Genomic DNA, 12,295 nt, shown 5'->3' on the forward strand with positions numbered 1-12,295 from the left:
GATGAGTCGTATACAAGTTATAATTGGTCGTCAGTGACCGTGTGGCCTAATGGATCTGAAGATTACAGACTCGAATCCTGTCACGCTCGTGTTTTTCCAATTCTGATAAAGAAACATACCGTTTTGATGTAACAATTGAGCAGTACGAAACCGTCTGAATGTTGCTGTTGACAATTTTTTGCTTGGAGTTGCTCTTGAGCTTGAAACACACACAACAAGACCGGTGTTAAGTAGCGAAATGGTCGGCATGGTGGCGTCACCGCGAGTTTTGACTGGCACTTGCACATCTAAAACAACGTCGGAGAGTAACTCGTTCGGCTTTTGAGTCACATCAAGTATGTGTGTTAATTTTGACGCCACTAGCTCTGCATGTTGTCATGCAATTCCTTTACCTCTCAGAAATGATTATGAAATAAAAGTGAAGTACGTGACGAGTGTGACGTTAGGAAAGCATTAGGCAGCATGGAGAGATTCTGTATGGGACCACCCAACCCAAACGAGTACTGTGTGACGTGGTACCTAGCAGCTATTAACCGAGGCAGCCGGGTAGCTCAGTCGGTAGAGTGTGAGACTCCTAATCGCAGGGTCGTGGGTTCGAGCCCCACACTGAGACAAACGAAATTTAGTTCCGCTGCAAATGTAAATTACCGTTTTTCTGATTAACGTGATGTAATGTAAATAGCAACTTTAAACTTTGCCTACGTCTCTGCCAGTCGCAAGGAAACTGTATTTGAAGGTGAAGGTGATTTTGTAGACATGTGTGAAATACATGTTCTGAAATGCAAGTGTTGTTGTTTGGAGAGCACATCGGTTACGTGTCAGATGTGTAGCCAAGCAGTAATGGGTCGCCATAGCTGCAAATACTAGCCGGTAATATAAAGTGTTGTCAGCTGAAGTCTGATGATGCAGGCGACCGTAAGGCCGAAGTAAGCAAGAGTACCGCTAGGCCGCGCCTCTTTAGCTCAGTGGTAGAGCTCTGGTGTAGTAAACCAGGGGTGGTAAGTTCCATCCTCAGAGTAGGTAGAGGAATTTTGGAAATCAGTTGCGCGTCGTGGCCGTATAGCAAACATTGCTTTGATGACGAACAATTAGCGACAGGCGTTTTATTAAGAATTACTCTCAGATGTGATTAAGGCGAATGGCGCAGATAAAGCATTTGCCAAAGAGGTACAGCATAAGGTGGGACGAGGCAGTCTGAATTACATTTTATACATGTATTTCTCACATATCTCAGAGCCTCTCGTCGTCGTCGTCGTCGTCGTCGTCGTCGTCGTCGTCGTCGTCGTCGTCGTCGTCGTCGTCGTCGCCGCCGCCGCCCCTTCTGCAGAAGTTGCAAATGGCCATCGTAGCAAATGCGGCGAGGGACGCCCTGCCTTCGATTCCGAATGCACAAAGTGTGTGGTCTTGTTTCCCAGTCTATATTTGGTCGTTCTCGTAAGAGGTTGAATGTAACGAATGGGTGGGAAAGAGCAAGGGGCAACGGCTGTGCAGAACGAAAACACAATTCCTCAGAGTGTGAGCGTTTCGACATGAGTCGTATACAAGTTATAGTTGGTCGTCAGTGACTGTGTGGCCTAATGGGTCAGGCGTCGGACTTCGGATCTGAAGATTACAGACTCGAATCCTGTCACGCTCGTGTTTTTCCAATTCTGAAAAAGAAACATACCGTTTTGATGTAGCAATTGAGCAGTACGAAACCGTCTGAATGTTGCTGTTGACAATTTTTTGCTTGGAGTTGCTCTTGAGCTTGAAACACACACAACAAGACCGGTGTTAACTAGCGAAATGGTCGGCAGGGTGGCGTCACCGCGAGTTTTGACTGGCACTTGCACATCTAAAACAACGTCGGAAAGTAACTCGTTCGGCTTTTGAGTCACATCAAGTATGTGTGTTAATTTTGACGCCACTAGCTCTGCATGTTGTCATGCAATTCCATTACCTCTCTGAAATTATTATGAAATAAAAGTGAAGTACGTGACGAGTGTGACGTTAGGAAAGCATTAGGCAGCACGGAGAGATTCTGTATGGGACCACCCAACCCAAACAAGTACTGTGTGACGTGCTACCTTGCAGCTATTAACCGAGGCAGCCGTTTAGCTCAGTCGGTAGAGTGTGAGGCTCTTAATCGCAGTGTCGTGGGTTCGAGCCCCACACTGAGACACACGGAATTTTGTTCCGCTGCAGATGTAAATTACCGTTTTTCTGATTAACGTGATGTAATGTAAATAGCAACTTTAAACTTTGCCTACGTCTCTGTCAGTCGCAAGGAAACTGTATTTGAAGGTGAAGGTGATTTTGTAGACATGTGTGAAAGACATGTTCTGAAATGCAAGTGTTGTTGTTTGGAGAGCACATCGGTTACGTGTCAGATGTGTAGCCAAGCAGTAATGGGTCGCCATAGCTGCAAATATTAGCCGGTAATATGAAGTGTTGTCAGCTGAAGTCTGATGATGCAGGCGACCGTAAGGCCGAAGTAAGCAAAAGTACCGCTTGGCCGCGCCTCTTTAGCTCTGTGGTAGAGCTCTGGTGCAGTCGTCGTCGTCGTCGTCGTCGTCGCCGCCGCCGCCCCTCCTGCAGAAGTAGCAAATGGCCATCGTAGCAAATGCGGCGAGGGACGCCCTGCCTTCGATTCCGAATGCACAAAGTGTGTGGTCTTGTTTCCCAGTCTATATTTGGTCGGTCTCGTAAGAGGTTGAATGTAACGAATGGGTGGGAAAGAGCAAGGGGCAGCGGCTGTGCAGAACGAAAACATAATTCCTCAGAGTGTGAGCGTTTCGAGATGAGTCGTATACAAGTTATAGTTGGTCGTCAGTGACCGTGTGGCCTAATGGATCAGGCGTCGGACTTCGGATCTGAAGATTACAGACTCGAATCCTGTCACGCTCGTGTTTTTCCAATTCTGATAAAGAAACATACCGTTTTGATGTAGCAATTGAGCAGTACGAAACCGTCTGAATGTTGCTGTTGACAATTTTTTGCTTGGAGTTGCTCTTGAGCTTGAAACACACACAACAAGACCGGTGGTAACTAGCGAAATGGTCGGCAGGATGGCGTGACCGCGAGTTTTGACTGGCACTTGCACATCTAAAACAACGTCGGAAAGTAACTCGTTCGGCTTTTGAGTCACATCAAGTATGTGTGTTAATTTTGACGCCACTAGCTCTGCATGTTGTCATGCAATTCCTTTACCTCTCAGAAATGATTATGAAATAAAAGTGAAGTACGTGACGAGTGTGACGTTAGGAAAGCATTAGGCAGCATGGAGAGATTCTGTATGGGACCACCCAACCCAAACGAGTACTGTGTGACGTGCTACCTGGCAGCTATTAACCGAGGCAGCCGGGTAGCTCAGTCAGTCTGCCGCCGGCAGTGCTGCGAGGCGGTCACGCGCCAGAGCGCTGCGGGCGAGGCGCGCACGGTGTGTTTGTGTTTACTTCGGCCGCTGTAAGTGCCGTTTTCCCTTCTAGACCACCATGGCGCACAACTATCGGAAGAAGACATTACGTTTCAACTTTTGTTCTGACTTCGCCCGACCCAAGGCCCTGGAGGTAGAACGATTTATTCGCGATGAAGTTAAGATACCACCAACGGATCTAATTGGAATCCACTTGTCGATAGTTAGCAGTACCGTCTACGTCAAAATGATCAACGATGCGGCGTGCGACAAGGTGCTTCAAGAGGCAAAACGTGGACTGCGCTTCTGCCATTCCGACGGCAACGTCGGACCCGTTACCGTCGATCACGCAGGTCTCGGCACACGGACGATAAGGATATTCGAACTGCCGTTCGAACTACCTGCAGACGTCGTCATAGAGGCGCTCCGTCCCTATGGCAACGTTCTGGAACATGTTGCCGAACGATGGGTACAATTTCAGACCTATCCCGTTTTAAACGGTGTTAGACAGGTCCGCATCGAGTTGCAGAAACACGTGCCTTCCTATCTACGTATCGGAGGCTGCCGTGCCATTATAATGTACGACGGCCAACCTCGAACCTGTTCCGGTTGCGGGAAAGAAGGTCACCTACGGTCTGAATGCATTCAACGACGTGTCGCGCAGCTCCCGTTGTCGGAAGCGTCCGTCACACCCACTATGACCGCCCTACCGGTCACTTACGCAGCGGCTCTTGCCACGTCTACAGTTTCGTCCAGTCCGTCGCCCGTTCCTTCCGATCGGCACGTCCCACCGTCCCAGTCACCTATGGACGGTGCGGACGTCCCACCTGACAACCTTGCCGCCGAACAGGCTCCCGCACAGGACGCTGAGGAGAACAGTACTTCTTCACAACACCTGTTTGACAATTTCATTGTACCCACCGACGCATTCGAACTAGGTCGACGCTCTTCCTTGCCGTCGTCCGACACTGAGGAACACATGCGCAAACAACGCTCGCCACGTAGGCGCAAACGCCGTCGCCGTTCACCCACGGGCTCTCAAAGCGTCGCCACCCGCGACGACGAAGACGACACCCAACCAACCGACATTTCCATGCAGAGGTCGGCAGACAACTTTCATGATGATCAAGACATTTCGCAGGACGGGACCTCTATGGAGGTCGCCACGCACAATGTAACGATCGGTGCGCCGGTTGAGACGCCTGTCTCCCCGCCGACAACTCTAGAATTCTCTCACCACGACGCAATTCCCATGGACATTGGACGCACCCATGGCATAGGAGCATGGGCCGACGAGATTGAGGAAGATACGCCCCCTCCTCCGGATGAGTTGCCTCCGCCGGACAAGGCTGCCTGTTAACATCAAAAGCGAGGCCGTGCACCTGATGGGACGGGACTTCCTGTCGGTGCCCTCCTTTTACTTGCCTTGGTGATGGTAGATGCGTGTCCACCACCACTGAAACAAACGTATCGGTTTGCCACTCTGAACATCAACATGATCGGCACTGTACCCAAGCTGCAACTCCTATGTGACACGCTTCGGGCCTCTGACGTCGACGTCGCCCTTCTTCAGGAAGTGCGCGTTGCCACACTACCACCTGTCTACGGCTACGACTCATACACGTCCACATGTGATCAATCAGGGCGCGGAGTGGCTTTCTACATACGCGAAGGAATCCCACTCAAGGACACGACAATCCTTCCCTGTGGAAGAGGCATGGCTGTTACCCTCTTCGACACGCGCGTCATCAATATCTACGCTCCGTCTGGCTCCACGAACCGTCGGCAGCGGTCCACTTTCTTCGGACATGACGTGGCGCCCCTGTTTTCTGGAAGCTATGATCGCCTTATCATGGGAGGCGATTTCAACTGTGTCCTCCATCCGCAGGACCAAATGCCTGATTATTCGCCATGCCCGGCGCTTCTCACCTTAATCGAAGATTTTCACCTAGTGGACGTTTGGGAGAAAATTCATGGCAATACCCCCGGTTTCACCCATTATACAGCACATTCTGCGAGCAGACTGGACCGGTTATATGTCTCTGCCCACCTTGGCAATGACGTCGCCCAAGCTGAACGGTGGCCCCTTGCATTCTCGGACCATTGCGCCGTCATTTGCTCCCTGGCTCTGCCACCTCAGTCAGTGTGGCGCAGCAGAGGTTACTGGAAGCTTAATACCTCCCTCCTTAATGATCCACACTGCCGACAATGTATTGCCACTACGTGGGCGTCTTGCGAAAGACGCCTTCCGCAGTACACATCCACGTTCCATTGGTGGCTCAAATGTGCCAAACCTGCGATCAGAAAGGCCTTCATACAATGTGGCAAGGACGCAGCAGCATGGCATCGAGACACCACAAATTTTTACTACGCCGTCCTCCGTGAGCTCGATGCACTCCCTCCATCACCTGACACCCATAGGGAACGACAACGTACCAAAGCTCGTCTCCTCTCTCTTCAACGTGCACGACTGCATGGTGTCGTGGTGCGTTCCCGACGACAAGACCTCCTCCACGACGAAACCCCATCCACAATCCATGCCGCATCCGACCACAGTCGTCGACGTCGACTCTTCGTCTCCCACATCACGACCTCCGATGGTGTTCACCACACAACACAGGCGGCGGTGGTGTCTGCCTTTGCTGAACATTATCGCCAATTTTATGATGATGAACAGATGGCGACGCCCATTCCTGATGATCTCCGTCCTTCCCCTGACCGGACACTCACCGTAGCGGAGTCAACGTCCATGATGTCTGCAATCACCGCAGAAGAGGTAGTAGATGCGATCAACAGAGGGGCCAAAAACAAATCACCAGGACCAGATGGTCTCCCAGTGGAGTTTTACCGGGCGTTTACCACGTTGATGCTTCCTCGCTGGACGGAAATGATTCAGGAACTCTTTACTCCATCCTTCCCAATTCCCCCTGAATTCGTCACTGGCATTCTTCTACCTGTGCCTAAACCGAAGGGAGGGTCTCATGTCTCTGAATATCGCCCCCTTACACTCCTGAATGCAGACTATAAAATCTATGCACGCCTCTTAGCAGCGCGCATGCGCACCGTCTTACCTACGGTCCTTTCACCTGAGCAGACTGCACGTGGTTGTGGGGCCACCTTACAAACAGCCCTAGGAGAATGCCGTGACCTCATTGCACTGGCGTCGGTTTGTCGCCTTCGTGCAGCACTGGTATCCGTCGATTTCACGAGTGCCTTTGATCGCGTTCGAAACCCATTCCTCCTCATGGTGGCGACACGCATGGGATTCCCATTACTTTTTGTCGATGCCATTCGCCGGTTACTACTTCCCGCCGTCTCGATGGTACAAGTCAATGGGAGGCTTGTAGGACCGATTCCTATACGCCGCTCTGTACGTCAAGGATGCCCTATGTCTACTTTACTATATGCCATTGCACTTGAGCCCCTCATCACTGGACTTACCTCTAGACTGCAGGGCCTCACTTTGCGTGACTACACTTTTCACTGTAAGGCTTATGCGGACGATCTTCTCCTTCTCACCTGATCCTCCACGGAACTCAGTGACGCCATCCAATGGATCCACCAGTATGGACATCTTTCTGGTAGCATTCTTAATGTCCGTAAATCGACTATGATGCACATTGGGCGCGGCCTCCCGGCTATGGTGCCGAACCCACTCCCAGTCAGTACCACCCTTCGTTACTTGGGTATCGAATTTACGAGCTCCACACACCGCACAGTGGCCCTGGCTTACCGGCGGCTTTTGCAGTCGATTCGGCACCATGTCCGCGGTCAAGTGCACCGTAACTTAAACCTACTCCAACGTGTGTCCTATGTCAACATGTATGTAGCCCCTAAACTGGTACACGTCGCCCAGATCCTCCCAATGCCGTTACTCCTTAGCCGCCGCATCCAATCAGCCTTTGGATATTTCGTGTCAGCAGGGGCACTTTTCAAAGTCCGCTACAGCACTTTAACATTGCCTCCTGCAAAAGGTGGCCTCGGACTCGTCAACGTGCGGGCACGATCTTCTGCACTCTTTGTCCACACTCTGTTGCGGCACTGGCAGGGGACGGTTCCGTCCTTAACACGCAGTCTCTTAGATATCCTCCGACCAGCTTCTCTTGATCCACCGATCAATGTGGCACCTATTTCTGCATTATTGTACCACGTCGCCAATTGTTTCATAGAACTCAGCTACGTTCGGGCCGATCTTCCAGTCGCACATCCTCCCCGTACAAAAGATTATTATCGTTTGTTTATGCTGTCCAACCCTTGTGACCCCATGGTGCTACGGCATCCTGACATTAACTGGCGCACAGTTTGGGGGTGTGTGCATGCACCCTTTTTACCGTCGTCTGTGTCTGCACTCTGGTATGTTTTAGTTTATGGAAAGTTCCCGACTAACAGTCGACTTTATCGCATAGGACTGGCCACCTCCCCACTCTGCCCTGACTGTCAGCTCGAAGACACCGACGAGCACCATCTTACGTGCCCCCTGAAACAAAACGTATGGCTCCTCATCCAACGAATCATGGGCTTTTACCTCCGTGCCCCGCCAACGACGGTAACCCCGGATTTCCTGTTGTTGCCCCAGACATTTCACTACCCTCTTGCTAAGCACCATACTCTCATCTGGTTTCGAGGACTGGCTTTAGAATACCTCTTTCAAAATGGTCCACATACAGTCCTTGACTTCTGGTACAAAGTTGTGACCTCGCATAGCACCCTCACCCGAAAACCATCTTACCGACAAACTTTTGCCGGTTATCTCCGCAGTGTCTTCCTTGACCCCCCTCAAAGCTGGGGTGTACCACGCATACCTGTCACATGATGCAACACCCTTATCCACGTTCCCATGCATCGACAAAAAAAAAAAAAAAAAAAAAAAAAGCAAAAAGACAGAATATGTTATACTTTGTTGTATTTAATGTTTTTTCTTTTTAATGTATTTATTTATTTTTTTGCTTAACTAACAGTTATTTGTATATGTTTAAATGGAATAGTACCTTGAAGAACTCTTGCATAGTGAATATATATGTACTTTTAGTTTCTTCAATACAAATTATTACAAAAAAAAAAAAACAAAAAAAAAGGATGTTATATTTTGTTGTATTTAATGTTATTCTAATAATTTGTTTACCTAACACTCATTTGTATATGTTTAACTGGTACCTTGAAGAACTGTTGCTTTGTGTATATATATATATATATAAAAAAATTAAAAAAAAAAGAGAAAAAAAAAAAGTCGGTAGAGTGTGAGACTCTTAATCGCAGGGTCGTGGGTTCGAGCCCCACACTGAGACAAACGGAATTTTGTTCCGCTGCAGATGTAAATTACCGTTTTTGTGATTAACGTGATGTAATGTAAATAGCAACTTTAAACTTTGCCTACGTCTCTGTCAGTCGCAAGGAAACTGTATTTGAAGGTGAAGGTGATTTTGTAGACATGTGTGAAAGACATGTTCTGAAATGCAAGTGTTGTTGTTTGGAGAGCACATCGGTTACGTGTCAGATGTGTAGCCAAGCAGTAATGGGTCGCCATAGCTGCAAATATTAGCCGGTAATATGAAGTGTTGTCAGCTGAAGTCTGATGATGCAGGCGACGGAAATTGCATTGGGATTGAATACAACAGTCACCATGCGCACTTTCCTCCATGGGAGTAATTCTCAAACAGTCTACGCTTGGATCGTTCCCTGGAAGACCAGTAGTAGTTTCCGATGCACATCTGGTGGCATTCTGTAATCTGTGGACTATCAGAGTGTTGATGAAACACAGAAATTGCATCGGGATTGAATACAACAGTCACCATGCGCACTTTCCTCCATGGGAGTAATGTCTCAAACAGTCTACGCTTTGATCATTCCCTGGAAGACCAGTAGTAGCTTCCGATTAACATCTGGTGTTGTTCTGTAATCTGTGGACTATCAGAGTGTTGATGAAACACAGAAATTGCATCGGGATTGAAGACAACAGTCACCATGCGCACTTTCCACCATGGGAGTAATGTCCCAAACAGTCTACGCTTTTATCGTCCCCTGGAAGACCAGTAGTTGTTTTCGATGCACATCGGGAGGCATTCTGTAATCTGCAGACTATGAGAGTGTTGATGAAACACAGAATTTCCATCGGGATTGAATACAACAGTCTCCATGCGCAGTATCCTCCATGGGAGTAATGTCTCAAACAGTCTACGCTTGGATCGTTCCCTGGAAGACCAGTAGTAGTTTCCGATGCACATCTGGATGCTTTCCGTAAACTGTGGACTATCAGAGTGTTGATGAAACACAGAAATTGCATCGGGATTGAATACAACAGTCACCATGCGCACTTTCCTCCATGGGAGTAATGTCTCAAACAGTCTACGCTTTGATCGTTCCCTGGAAGACCAGTAGTAGCTTCCGATTAACATCTGGTGGTGTTCTGTAATCTGTGGACTATCAGAGTGTTGATGAAACACAGAAATTGCATCGGGATTGAAAACAACAGTCACCATGCGCAGTATCCTCCATGGGAGTAATGTCTCAAACAGTCTACGCTTTGATCGTTCCCTGGAAGACCAGTAGTTGTTTCCGATGCACATCGGAAGGCATTCTGTAATCTGTGGACTATGAGAGTGTTGATGAAACACAGAATTTACATCGGGATTGAATACAACAGTCTCCATGCGCAGTATCCTCCATGGGAGTAATGTCTCAAACAGTCTACGCTTGGATCGTTCCCTGGAAGACCAGTTGTAGTTTCCGATGCACATCTGGATGCTTTCCGTAAACTGTGGACTATCAGAGTGTTGATGAAACACAGATATTGCATCGGGATTGAATACAACAGTCACCATGCGCACTTTCCTCCATGGGAGTAATGTCTCAAACAGTCTACGCTTTGATCATTCCCTGGAAGACCAGTAGTAGCTTCCGATTAACATCTGGTGGTGTTCTGTAATCTGTGGACTATCAGAGTGTTGATGAAACACAGAAATTGCATCGGGATTGAAGACAACAGTCACCATGCGCACTTTGCACCTTGGGAGTAATGTCCCAAGCAGTCTACGCTTTGATCGTTCCCTGGAAGACCAGTAGTAGTTTCCGATGCACATCGGGAGGCATTCTGTAATCTGTGGACTATGAGAGTGTTGATGAAACACAGAATTTACATCGGGATTGAATACAACAGTCTCCATGCGCAGTATCCTCCATGGGAGTAATGTCTCAAACAGTCTACGCTTTGATCGTTCCCTGGAAGACCAGTTGTAGTTTCCGATGCACATCTGGATGCTTTCCGTAATCTGTGGACTATCAGAGTGTTGATGAAACACAGAAATTGCATCGGGATTGAATACAACAGTCACCATGCGCACTTTCCTACATGGGAGTAATGTCTCAAACAGTCCACGCTTTGATCATTCCCTGGAAGACCAGTAGTAGCTTCCGATTAACATCTGGTGGTGTTCTGTAATCTGTGGACTATCAGAGTGTTGATGAAACACAGAAATTGCATCGGGATTGAAGACAACAGTCACCATGCGCACTTTCCACCATGGGAGTAATGTCCCAAACAGTCTACGCCTTTGATCATTCCCTGGAAGACCAGTAGTAGTTTGCGATGCACATATGGTGGCATTCTGTAATGCGTAGACTATCAGAGTGTTGATGAAACACAGAAATTGAATCGGGATTGAAGACAACAGTCACCATGCGCACTTTCCTCCATGGGAGTAATGTCTCAAACAGTCTACGCTTTGATCGTTCCCTGGAAGACCAGTAGTACCTTCCGATTAACATCTGGTGGTGTTCTGTAATCTGTGGACTATCAGAGTGTTGATGAAACACAGAAATTGCATCGGGATTGAATACAACAATCACCATGCGCACTTTCCTCCATGGGAGTAACTCTTAAACAATCTACGCTTTTATCGATCCCTGGAAGACCAGTAGTAGTTTCCGATGCACATCAGGTAGCATTCTGTAATCTGTGGACTATCAGAGATTTGATGAAACATAGATATTTCATCCGGATTTAATACAACAGTCACCATGCGCACTTTCATCCACGGGAGTAATGTCTCAAACAATCAACGCCTTTGATCATTCCCTGGAAGACCAGTAGTAGTTTCCGATGCACATCTGTAGGCATTCTGTAATCTGTGGACTATCAGAGTGTTGATGAAACACAGAGCTTTCATCCGGATTAAATACAACAGTCACCATGCGCACATTCCTCCACGGGAGGTATGTCTCAAACAAACTACGCTTTGATCGTTCCCTGGAAGACCAGTAGTAGTTTCCGATGCACATCTGGAGGTATTCTGTAATCTGTAGACTATGAAAGTGTTGATGAAACACAGAATTTGCATCGGGATTGAATACAACAGTCACCATGCGCACTTTCCTCCATGGGAGTAACTCTCAAACAATCTACGCTTTTATCGATCCCTGGAAGACCAGTAGTAGTTTCCGATGCACATCAGGTAGCATTCTGTAATCTGTGGACTATCAGAGTGTTGATGAAACATAGATATTTCATCCGGATTTAATACAACAGTCACCATGCGCACTTTCATCCACGGGAGTAATGTCTCAAACAATCTACGCCTTTGATCATTCCCTGGAAGACCAGTAGTAGTTTGCGATGCACATATGGTGGCATTCTGTAATGCGTAGACTATCAGAGTGTTGATGAAACACAGTAATTGCATCGGGATTGAATACAACAGTCACCATGCGCACTTTCCTCCATGGGAGTAATGTCTCTAACAGTCTACGCTTTGATCGTTCCCTGGAAGACCAGTAGTAGTTTCCGATGCACATCTGGCGGTGTTCTGTAATCTGTGGACTATCAGAGTGTTGATGAAACACAGAAATTGCATCGGGATTGAATACAACAGTCACCATGCGCACTTTCCTCCATGGGAGTAACTCTCA

The 12,295-nt window shown here is 48.1% G+C and overlaps 1 non-coding gene across 1 annotated transcript; it reads left to right on the forward strand.

Annotated features, from left to right (window-relative positions):
- Nucleotides 1-544: 544 nt before the first annotated feature.
- On the forward strand, nt 545-614 carry Trnar-ccu (transfer RNA arginine (anticodon CCU)). Its single transcript has one exon. It is a non-coding gene; the product is annotated as a tRNA-Arg (tRNA).
- The last annotated feature ends 11,681 nt before the right edge of the window (nt 615-12,295 follow it).

The sequence above is a fragment of the Schistocerca gregaria genome, chromosome 1, assembly GCF_023897955.1.
Source record: "Schistocerca gregaria isolate iqSchGreg1 chromosome 1, iqSchGreg1.2, whole genome shotgun sequence".
NCBI lineage: Eukaryota > Metazoa > Arthropoda > Insecta > Orthoptera > Acrididae > Schistocerca > Schistocerca gregaria.